This window comes from Corvus moneduloides, chromosome 10, assembly GCF_009650955.1.
Source record: "Corvus moneduloides isolate bCorMon1 chromosome 10, bCorMon1.pri, whole genome shotgun sequence".
In the NCBI taxonomy this organism is placed as follows: domain Eukaryota; kingdom Metazoa; phylum Chordata; class Aves; order Passeriformes; family Corvidae; genus Corvus; species Corvus moneduloides.
The window spans coordinates 24,944,998-24,956,182 of record NC_045485.1 but is presented as its reverse complement, the minus strand read 5'-3'; the positions used below and the strand labels follow the sequence as shown (position 1 = coordinate 24,956,182).

The 11,185-nt window shown below is 40.2% G+C and overlaps 1 long non-coding RNA gene across 1 annotated transcript in view; it reads right to left on the bottom strand.

Annotated features, from left to right (window-relative positions):
- Positions 1-296: 296 nt before the first annotated feature.
- The window catches only part of LOC116449015, a 47,051-nt gene continuing 36,162 nt past the window's right edge, over positions 297-11,185 (bottom strand). Inside the window, exon 17 of the long non-coding RNA XR_004242192.1 lies at positions 297-4,920. This is a non-coding gene — a long non-coding RNA (uncharacterized LOC116449015). The remainder of the gene's footprint in view (positions 4,921-11,185) is intronic.

Genomic DNA, 11,185 nt, shown 5'->3' with positions numbered 1-11,185 from the left:
ATGTGACACGCGTAGCACCAGGTGTGACTTGGACAGGCGGGGACAGCAGAATTTCTGTAGCTCTAAATCAAATCTTAAAGAAATATCCCTCCTGATATTCCCATGCTTTCATCTTGTTGAAATTTATGCTTGGCTTTCCTGCAGTAATTTAGTGCTTTTTTTAATAAGGAAGCAGCCTCTACTGGAGAGCAACCCAAAGGGAGAGATTTGTTAGCACAGCCCTGATTTAATTGGTTACACGGAGGTTTTGCACTTCTACAGGTGGTGGGGGAAAAGTAGAAACAATGACAAATGAATAAATTCAAACTGCACAAGGAGTATTTATTTCTCTGTTTACAGTTTCCAGTCACAGAAGATGTTGTATCTATTGATCCTGACATTCTGTGTGCCAAGGATGAGTTATTTCGTACACTGCTCCCCAAGCACTGGTCCACACCTTCCTGACAGAAAAAAATAATTTATCCCTTTAAAAGTGTTGCCTGGTCATCTTTTGAGGTTTAAAGGCCAGTTGATCTACTGCTCTGAGTTCTCATTAAAGGGACTGGATGGCTCTTTGTTAGACACCAGGAAAAGGGGAATATACAGCAATGTATCTGCCTGTCTTGGTATCTGTCTCAGTTCAAAAGAAAAAAAATCCCCACAGCCAAAAGATGTGTCCAGAAGAAAGAAAGTGTCTTGGGATAAAATTAATTCCCTTACAGTTAAGCACAACTGCCAAAATTTGTGAGATTTACAGATATCTGCAATTTTTTTTAACCCAAACTAGATTATCTACATTTACATGAAGAAAAAAAAAGTGTGGCTTTGACCTTCATAAGCATTACCAGGATCTTTGCCTCATTTTACCCTAGGAAGAAGATTCAGGTTTTGGATAAACTCATAAATCTAAACTCCATGTATATGTTGGAGCAAGAACTATGCACAGCTGAGAGAAACAAATGGTATTTTGCACAAAGAAGGAAATGGACAAAGTTTCCTTCCATTTGTTTTTAGAATAGTTCATTTAGGTTGTGAAACAGCACAACAGTGCTGGGCCATCTTTTCAGAGCAAGCCCTTAGCGTACCAAAAATGGTGGAAGTTTATAGTGAATTTAAATGAGTGAAAATTTTCTCACTTAGTCCAACGAAGGCTGTTCCCTGAATTGCACAAATGACCATGATGTAGCTGGAACGTTACAAATATGGAGTTCCTAATATGGAAGCCCAGGGAAATGACACAGTAAGTGACACACAATTTATAAAGTAAACAGTAGGGCTTTTTCCCCTAAGTTGTTTCTTTAACTGCATTGATTAGCAATTCATCATCCTATTTAAAATTCAATATTAACAAAATTGTAATGGATCAGCCTGACTCTGAAATCAATTCCATAGTCATAGCCATGCCCTATTATGAAGTAATGGCAATGCTAATTTTATTCTGCCAAATGTAAATTGAGTGATTTATCACACCATTATACACTTACCCCGCTCCTTCAATTGGTTTCAAAATAAAAGGAGGCAAAAAAAGAAAGCTCAGGGTTACAAGTCCCCGTTTTTAAATTAAGCGGCACTGAGTTTAGCCAGTCAGTCCATATAAAATGCAACAGAGAATTTAAAGAAAGGAGTAGGAACCTGATCCTGCAAGTCATTCTGACTTCAGCCTCCCTAATTGCCTCTGAGCATGGCTGGGTTTTACGTCAAGTGAGAACCCAGCCCTCAATCTCTGTTACATCTCAGGAGGAGATTTAATAAATATAGTGCAGGACTGAGAAACGGAAAAGATTCTATTCCATCCCTGATTCAAGACTCACTTGCTGCCAAGGGGCTCAGGTGTTTGCTTTACGGTAAAAGAACATCCCATGAAGGCATTTCAGGAATTTTTGGAGATTTAATTAAGAAAACTTTCAAAGCAGCCACAGTTCTGTAAGTAAAGCAGGGGTGTTCACAGAGGTTGCCATTAACAGTTTTGCAGACCAATGTCCTCTCAGCAGCCCAACAGCCCAAGTTTAACCGACTGGAGCTGAGTTAGGAAACCCAAAACATCAACAAAATGGAGCCTGATGGAAACCAAGGGGTTTTTTGCCAAAGTAAGGGCAGGAAAACACCATGGCCAGAGCAGGCAGGGAATGATTTAATGATCCAAGGCCAGCTGGATCCATGGTGCAAATCAGGTCCTGCCATGCTGAACCACTCTGTGCTCCACTGCTTCTCAAAGCTGCCAGTCATAAACCCTTTGCACAACACAGATTCCCACTGCCTGGAATATCAGGAAGACTCCTCTGGCTGTGAGCAGCCAGCTGGGGCAAGCACTGCCACCACCCACCTGCAACCGACGTGATTCCACCCACACAACAACCCCCAAATAAAGTGCTTGGCCTGAATTAACTTCTAGAAAAAAACCCAAAATATTCTGTTTACAAAGCACAAAAATGCCCCAAGTTTCAGCCACCCCTAATTGCTGTTGTGAATAATCTTTTCCAGGCCTTTTTCATATTCTCTAAATCTGTCTCTTACCCCAACTTTTTGCATATCAAATTTGCTGTGAACAGAAGAAACTAATAATATTACAGCTGCTAAAGGAGCTGGGATGTCTGAAAAAGTCCAGCCATTAATGTTTTGTGTTATTGAGCTTTTAAGGGGTTTGACTGCTGGCGTTATGCAAAGTACACTCATTTCAGTCATTGCTTTTGTGGCTGCCACATTTTCACAAGGACGTGCTACAGGGCCTGGGGCATCTCTAAATAATGATAAAAAAGTCGAAATAAGAGTTATTTGCCTTATAATTATGTAAGAATAACTCTCAGCCAACCTCAAATGATAACATATATTAAACTTAAATAAGACCCTGGGTTCTTGGCAGAAGCCTCGGGGATTGATGTGATGCTGTGACAAATAAGCAGAAGGGCAATTGTTAAAAAAGCGACAAGAACGACTTATTTGGTTATAATGTTGGCCCTGTGTAACCTCATGTTTGTTTCACCTTTTTTTTCCCTAATTATTCCTGGTAGAAGGAAATGCCTGAACCAAGTTTCAAGACCGGGACAATTTTTGAACTCCCTCAGAAAAAGCCCGATTTTGACATCTTTGAACCACAACCAAGTGCACGGGATGGCAAACAGTGAGTAGGTATTCCTAGAAAACTTTTGAAAGTGAATATATCCAGCAAATTTGCAAGACTTTTGTTGAAGACTGGAACATTTTTTCATTTCAGTAACCTGAAAATAAGAGGGATGAGAATGAAATAGAATCTAACCTTGAAAAACACAAGAAACGGCAGCAAAAAGGAAAAAAAGGATGAGTGCAAGAATCCAAGCTAAGGTAGTAACAACAATAAAACAAAAGGGAGAGGAAGAGAAAGAGGAGGAGGAGGAAGAGGAAGAGGATGGATTCTGTGTTCTAGTTAAACATACAGCCTGCATTTATCCTTGAGATCTTCCATAAGTCTGCTTTCTAGGCAATCTATTTTAAAAAAAAGAAGAGCCATGGATTTTCCTAGAATTCCTGTGCATCAGCACCGGGTCAGAAAGAGGTGACGTGCATGGATGGGGACATTGACCCTCTGCTCTGCAGGACAGACATACCCTGAGGGTCTCCTTGCCCTCCTCCCCTCCTCAGCTATTCCAGTCTCTTTGAAGAGGACTGACCTTCCTGGCGCTTTCGGGAGATGGGAAACCTCTGCACCCTCTGGCTGTGCTCTCTGGGTATCACCCTCGTGCTGGAGAGCTAATTTAGCTTTAAAAGCCCTGAACTCCTTTTGATCTGCCAACAGCAAATGCAACGAGGTGGCAGGAGACAACCTGGGCAGGAGATGAGAACGTTTCCCACGAAGCTGACTCTGGTTTGTGATACCTCTGGAATTCAGAGCTCGTCAGGCAGGGAACAGTAATTTCTCAGACGAAAGCTTCTGTCGGCACAGTGCCCTGGGGGCAGAGGGGCAGCTGTCCCCTGGGGCAAAGGGGAGTGTGGCTGGTGCTCCCACGCAGGCAGTTCATGCTCTAAGTCACTTCCTTGGTCACCGGTGGCTTTGGGAGTGACACTTTAAGTGCTCAGCCATTTGTCTCATACTTGCAAATAATGCAGTCAAACGCTCCAAGGTGCTTTATGCAAAAGCTGTGGAGTTGTTTGCAATTAAAGAGCCCATTTATACCCATATTCCTCTGGTTTGACCCTGCCTGAAAATGGCTTCATCAAAAAAAAGAAGGAAAAAAAGCTGTTAACTGCAAGCATTCTGGGAAGCAGGATGGAAATATCAAGTTATCATCAACCTTAGCTGGTTTGATGCTGCACAGACCTGCAGTCCCAAAGTGTGGCACAAGATCAACAAAACATTTGTGGGATGAATTTCTTGCTCACTGGTGGAGTGAATCTAAATCTTTACATAATACCTGGAGTTTTGTCAATGATTTTCACAGCTGTGGACCAGGTCTGAGCCACTCATTTCCCTTTTATCCCATCCCGATTGTGCAAAAAGTGTTCTGAATTGCTGAACTGTTTAAAAATGGTGCCTTTCTGCCAGGCAAAGTGGACAGGACTCAATTGTAGCAGGAGAGACTTGCTGTTGATCATCTTCTTTTCTTCTAACAACATTTCAGATGGCAAAATTCAGTGTGAGTAAAATGGATTAACTGAAGCAGGTTTGCAATTGAGGCAAAAGCATGTCAGAAAAACAGACTTTTTTGCCAAAAACCTCTAATTTCGCTGAAGCAAAGGGTGAAGCTGAAGTTCCTGTACATTCAGATCACCTTTTGCAGGGCTAACATTAGTGTTCTGTGTGTCTGATAAAATCCTTCCAAAGCTGTAAAAGAGTAGCCCTTAACAACTTCCAGTGATGCTTCTACAGAGGTTGGAGTCAATCATCACAGGACTTGGAATTTGGAAATTTATGTGCCATAAACACCCAAGGATCACAAACCTCAGCCAGGAATGCCAGCGCTGCCTTATCTGAAATTAGAAAAAAAATAGAAAAATAGAAGGAAAGAGAACGAATTGTGAAGCAGAGATGGTAACCAACCAGCCAACACTGAAGGGATTAACAAAAAAAGGAGAAGAGGGGTGTGAAGGGGAAAACCCCAAAGAGAGTCACTGCCCTGCCAGCTGTCCCTAAGCTGGGGGATCTGAGTGATAACTCAAGTCACAATAACCCCAGGAACAATTTTTTGGGGGAGGAAACCCAAAACACAGTGCTCTGGGGAAGGAAAAACCACAGTGCTCTAGGAGCATGAAGTAGATCCTAGAATTCAAGGGCTCTGCAGGCTGAGCACGGTCTCTGGCACTGCTGAATCCAGCAGGATGTGAACATGGATTTTCCCTGATGTTAAAGGGCAGGTAGAGCTCAGTGACCCCATCCGTGGAGACTGTCCTGCAGCCCATGGGAATGTGGGAAATGCTGGATCTGCTGTCAGCAGCCATGCACAGGATGCCAGCAGTCCTGCCTGGAGAATGTTCTTCTCTTTTTGCCTTTTATTTTTTCTACTCACCAATATTCAGTAGAACTCTTTTTTTCTTTTCTTTTTCCCCCAAGGGAAAATACCCTAAATATCATGTAGTGCACCTGTTTTCCTGCTCCAGCAAATATTCATCCATCCCCTACCATTTCAAATGCTGGCAATAAGGCATCACATTTATTTCCTACAAGGGATTAGCTCCTTATAAACCCACACTGCTGCTGCACTAACGGGGAACAACTAAAGGTACAAGTGCTGCATTAATACTTTACCATCAACAAGCTTTGATCTTCCGTGGCTGCAGCTCACCAAAGCCAATTAATTCCTGCTGAATCCCTGCCTGTGGGCTAAAAACACCTAAGCACAAGTTTAATGTACTCTGACTGCTTCCCCTGGGAGGGTACCTGCAGACAGAAGTCTGTTTTAAACTAAAGCATCTCCTGAGAGCAGAGCAGGCAGAAGGCCCTGGTTTCCCTCTAGGCTATTTAGCCAAAGATTTTTTTGGCACCCAGATGGGTTTTCTGTCAGAGATGAAGCTCATGCTGACACTGTTGTACCACTAGACGCTTGCATTTTATTCAGGCATGGTGGAATTATACACAGCTGCTTCTGGACTGCAGTGCAGGCACACAAATCTGCTCATGAGCTCGGGAAAATTTGGCTGAATATTTGTCCCAGCATACCTGAAAAGCTTGGTGACCTGCAGGGAAAGCTGTGAGAACACCACATGCAGTGCACATTTCTGCTTCTCAGTCTTGCACAGATTTTGTACCCTTCCCAGGGTGCTGTGATTCACATTTAGCCATTAATTCCCTGGAAATGGGCTGGCAAGCAGGCACACTCCATTTATATTTAATCCACCAACTCCTTAATGTTGATGTGTGCCAGTGAATCAAACGTAAATGCAAAGCAATATGTATTCTGTGAGAGCTAAGGAAAATTATCAAGTGACATACATTACCATGTGAAATAACTAAATCAAACACGATTCTTTCCAAATGAACAGAGATGAGCACTCTGCACTGAATTTAAAAGGTCCAGCAAGCCAACAAAGGCTCTGTTAATGAATCAGGAGCCTTGTCCGAGGGGATATTGAAATAACCCAGCTCAGCAGCCCAGGGTTTCTTTCATTTGTTTCATTCATTACTTTGTTTACCAACACTAAAACCCTCTGCCCTGCAAGTTGGCCATGAAGAAATCAGAGACTGATTAATGGAGAAAACGAAGGGAAACCGGTCCCTCTGATTAACTGGGAGATAAACAGAATTCTTCTTTGTTAACCAACTTCCTTGAGTTAAAATGAGACTCAGAAATCCTGACCAGCACTGCTCTTGTATTAAACATCCCCATCTTGAAGCTGGCATCTAATTCAGAGGCAGACTTCTTCAAAGGTTATTCATGTGTTATTTTTACAGCTTTTTATTAGTGGTTGCAGCAACTTGCTGGAGAGAGAAGCTAAAAAAATATAACCCAGGCACCCTAAAGGCTGTGAAAAGAGAATTAATAAAAATGTAATATGCACTTCAAAAAGGCCACAGTCTCACACATTCTGGGGTGGGTTTGTGCAGGGATGGAGCCAGGGGTGCTGCAGGTCACAGGGCAAGGCAGGAGATCTGATTGTGCACATCCTCCACATCCCAAATTGCCTGAGCTCAAATTATGAGTGGTTTGTCCTTCATTTTAAAAAATTAAATTACTGTTCACAAGAATATCGGAGTTTCGAGACTGCCTCAGAAATTAGTTTCACAGGCTGTGAAAATGCTGCAGAAAACAAAGTTCTGACCCTTTTTGGCTTTTCCAGCCAGCTGAACATGCTGAGATTTGGGCTCTTCTATCCCGATGTAACTTGAGAAGTGCATTTTGCACAAAGCCTTTAGCACTACAAGATTAAATGTGAGATAAAGGCCCATAATGCACCCATTGCCTTTTTATTGAGTGCTTGCAGTTGCAGTACAATCCTATATAATAAAACTTGTGCCTGTTTTTATTCTCTCTTTTTTTTTTCCAAATGGCATGACAACTGGAATCATTCCATAACTGCACAAGCCCCAAAATGCCTTCTTGATCTCAATTTAGGATTCCTGGAAGGCTTAAAGGGATATTCAGCTGGTCTGTGGCCATTATAACTCCACTAAAACAGCAGAGCTGCGTTGAATATTTGAAGACTGAAGCATCAAGATCTTCACTAAATTATCATTAATAAACCGATGGAAAAGCAGTGAAATTGTCATTAATGCAATTCACGTATGTCTTAGAACCTCCTTCCCTCAAATCTGTGAGAGTTATGGGCATTAGATCCAAATTCAAACATATTTACAATTTTGCGATAGTAAATCTTTTTCTCCATCTTTACCCCTCGTTATTTCCACCTGAAATGAACTTGTGCTGGTAGAACCGAAGGATAACCAGAAACAGACTAATAAATACTTTATAAATCTGATTATAAGGTATTGATTTGGGAATTCTGGAATAGTCTCTCTTAAAATGACTGTGCTGCTAAGAGGGATAACTCAGAGGACTGAGAGGGATCCTCTCCTGAAGAGCTGAAAATGATGCACTAAAATCCACCTATGGGAGGAAGACATGTTCAGTAGAGATAAAATCAGGCAAAAAAGAGAATTTGTGCTCCTTCCCACACTCCAGACGACCAATTTTACTCATGGGGAAGCCAGCAGACTCTTTCAGCAGCAATTTGTGGAGCAAAACCTACAAACCTGCAGACTCTCAAGAGCAGCGAGGATGTCACTGAGGGGTAAAAGTTACATTCAGGTGTTTTCAAAACTTTCTGAAGTATAGGACACAGGTGTTTTTGAATATGCCAACTGGGAAAATCTATATGATTAGACTGTAATTTTAAGAATATTGCTCTGCCTGTCTGCTGTAATCAGGGGCTTCTCTGAGAAACTCATCTCCTCTGTATCAGCAAGGAGCTCCTTAATAATTACTGATTTATAAGACATCGTATTTGTGCTCAATAATGCTAATTTTATGGATTCCTGAACAGCTTCTTGAGTTATGTCATTATTTAATGTCAGAGGAGTGGGGAGTTCAAATAAACCAGCTGCATGCTTTCTCTCCTTTGCATTCTACCTCCAAAGGAGGATACAAAAAAAAAAAATCAAGAAAGTCAGCATAACTCACATCATCAGGATGGATTTACCAATCACACAGAACTGAATTATACCTCTTATTAACCAACAAATTCAATATTTAATATAAAGGCGACCTAAAGGAGATCATTACTTCTGCGATATGAGCAGAAGATTGTAGCATGCAAAGGTACAAACTGTCAGAAAAACAATGTTTTGTAGAAAGCCCTTTATGAATCGTCCTCTGTATGGAGTAAATTCCACCTCCCTGATTTACTTTGACACATGAAGGGGTTGCAAATGATTCAATTAATTCAAAAATTATTTTCATGGAAAAGATATGTGTTCCTCTGCCACTTAACTAATCATGAAGTCAGTGTGATGGAACATTTGAACCCAGGAAAACTTCTGCTGGAAGGATCCAAACAGCACCTTAAGAGTTTTGTTCAAGTGGTACTTTCAGCATCTCACTTTGCAGCCAGATCTTGCAAAAAGTATTGGGATTTGGGCAAAAATTCCACTTGCACACCAAGAAACCTGCCAGGTTTTAAAGGTAGATTATTTTACCCCGTGAAAATCAGTACAGAATTAACCACTTTTCCTTCTCTCTGTGAGTTTCTCTTTGCTTCCCTCAGCACAGTTCCCTCTCCCTGCTTGTTATGTTCCAGGTGTGCCCATGACCCTACTCCCTGCTTTGCTGTCAGGGCTGAGTGAGTGCTTGGGTCATGTTCCAACCTCTGCTGCTCTGTGGCTTTTTCTTCCCTGGATTTCCTCTTTTCCTTTAAATCAAGTGGGATTCAATGTCATTGAACAATAAGGAATTTTTCAGTTCCCATATACGTCACATATATATATCACATATATATATATCACATACATATATCACATGTATACATGTATATATCACATGTGTATATCACATATATATATCACATGTATAAATCACATATATATATCACAATGTGTATATCACATGTGTATACCACATATATATATCACATATATATCACATATATATATCACATGTACACATCACATATAGATATCACAATGTGTATATCACGTATATATCATATGTATATATCACATGTATATATCACATAGATATCACATGTATATATCACATATATATATCACATAGATATCACATGTATATATCACATATATATCACATATAGATCACATGTATCTATCACATGTATATATCACATGTATATATCACGTGTATATATCGTGTATATATCACGTCTATATCATATGTATATATCACATGTATGTATCACATGTATAAATCACATATATATCACGTGTATATCACATATATATCACATATAGATATCACATGTATATATCACGTCTATATCACATGTATGTATCACATATATATCACATATATATCACATGTCTATATCACATGTCTATATCACATGTCTATATCATATATATATATCACATGTATATATCACGTGTCTATATCACATATATATATCACATATATATCACATATATATATCACATGTACACATCACATATAGATATCACAATGTGTATATCACGTATATATCATATGTATATATCACATGTATATATCACATAGATATCACATGTATATATCACATATATATATCACATAGATATCACATGTATATATCACATATATATCACATATAGATCACATGTATCTATCACATGTATATATCACATGTATATATCACACGTATATATCACATGTATATATCACATGTATATATCATGTGTATATATCATGTGTATATATCACGTCTATATCATATGTATATATCACATGTATGTATCACATGTATAAATCACATATATATCACGTGTATATCACATATATATCACATATAGATATCACATGTATATATCACATGTCTATATCACATGTATGTATCACATATATATCACATATATATCACATGTCTATATCACATGTCTATATCACATGTCTATATCATATATATATATCACATGTATATATCACGTGTCTATATCACATGTGTATATCACATATATATCACATATATATATCACGTCTATATCACGTATATATCACATATATATCACATGTCTATATCACATGTATATATCACATGTCTATATCACATGTCTATATCACATACATATGTCACATATATATCACATGTCTATATCACATGTATATATCACATGTCTATATCACATGTCTATATCACATACATATGTCACATATATATCACATGTATACATGTTCTTTCTGAGGTGATACTGACACTGCAGATGCTCTAGAAGGCAGATCTTGAAAGGATCTGCACTGAAGCTCTTCTCCAGCATGGATTTGGGAATCACTGAATCATTTAGGGTGGAAAAGCCCTCCCAGCCCATCCAGTCCAAGCAGTGCCTGATCCCCGCCTTGTCCCCAGCCCAGGGCACCGAGTGCCACCTCCAGCCCTTCCTTGGACACCTCCAGGGATGGGCACTCCAAACCTCCCTGGGCAGCCCCTGCCAAGGCCTGAGCACCCTTTCCATGAGGAAATTCCTGCTGCTGTCCACCCTGAGCCTGCCCTGGCCCAGCCTGAGGCCGTTCCCTCTCCTCCTGTCCCTGTTCCCTGCGAGCAGAGCCCGACCCCCCCGGCTGCCCCCTCCTGTCAGGGAGTTTTAGAGAGTGAAAACGTT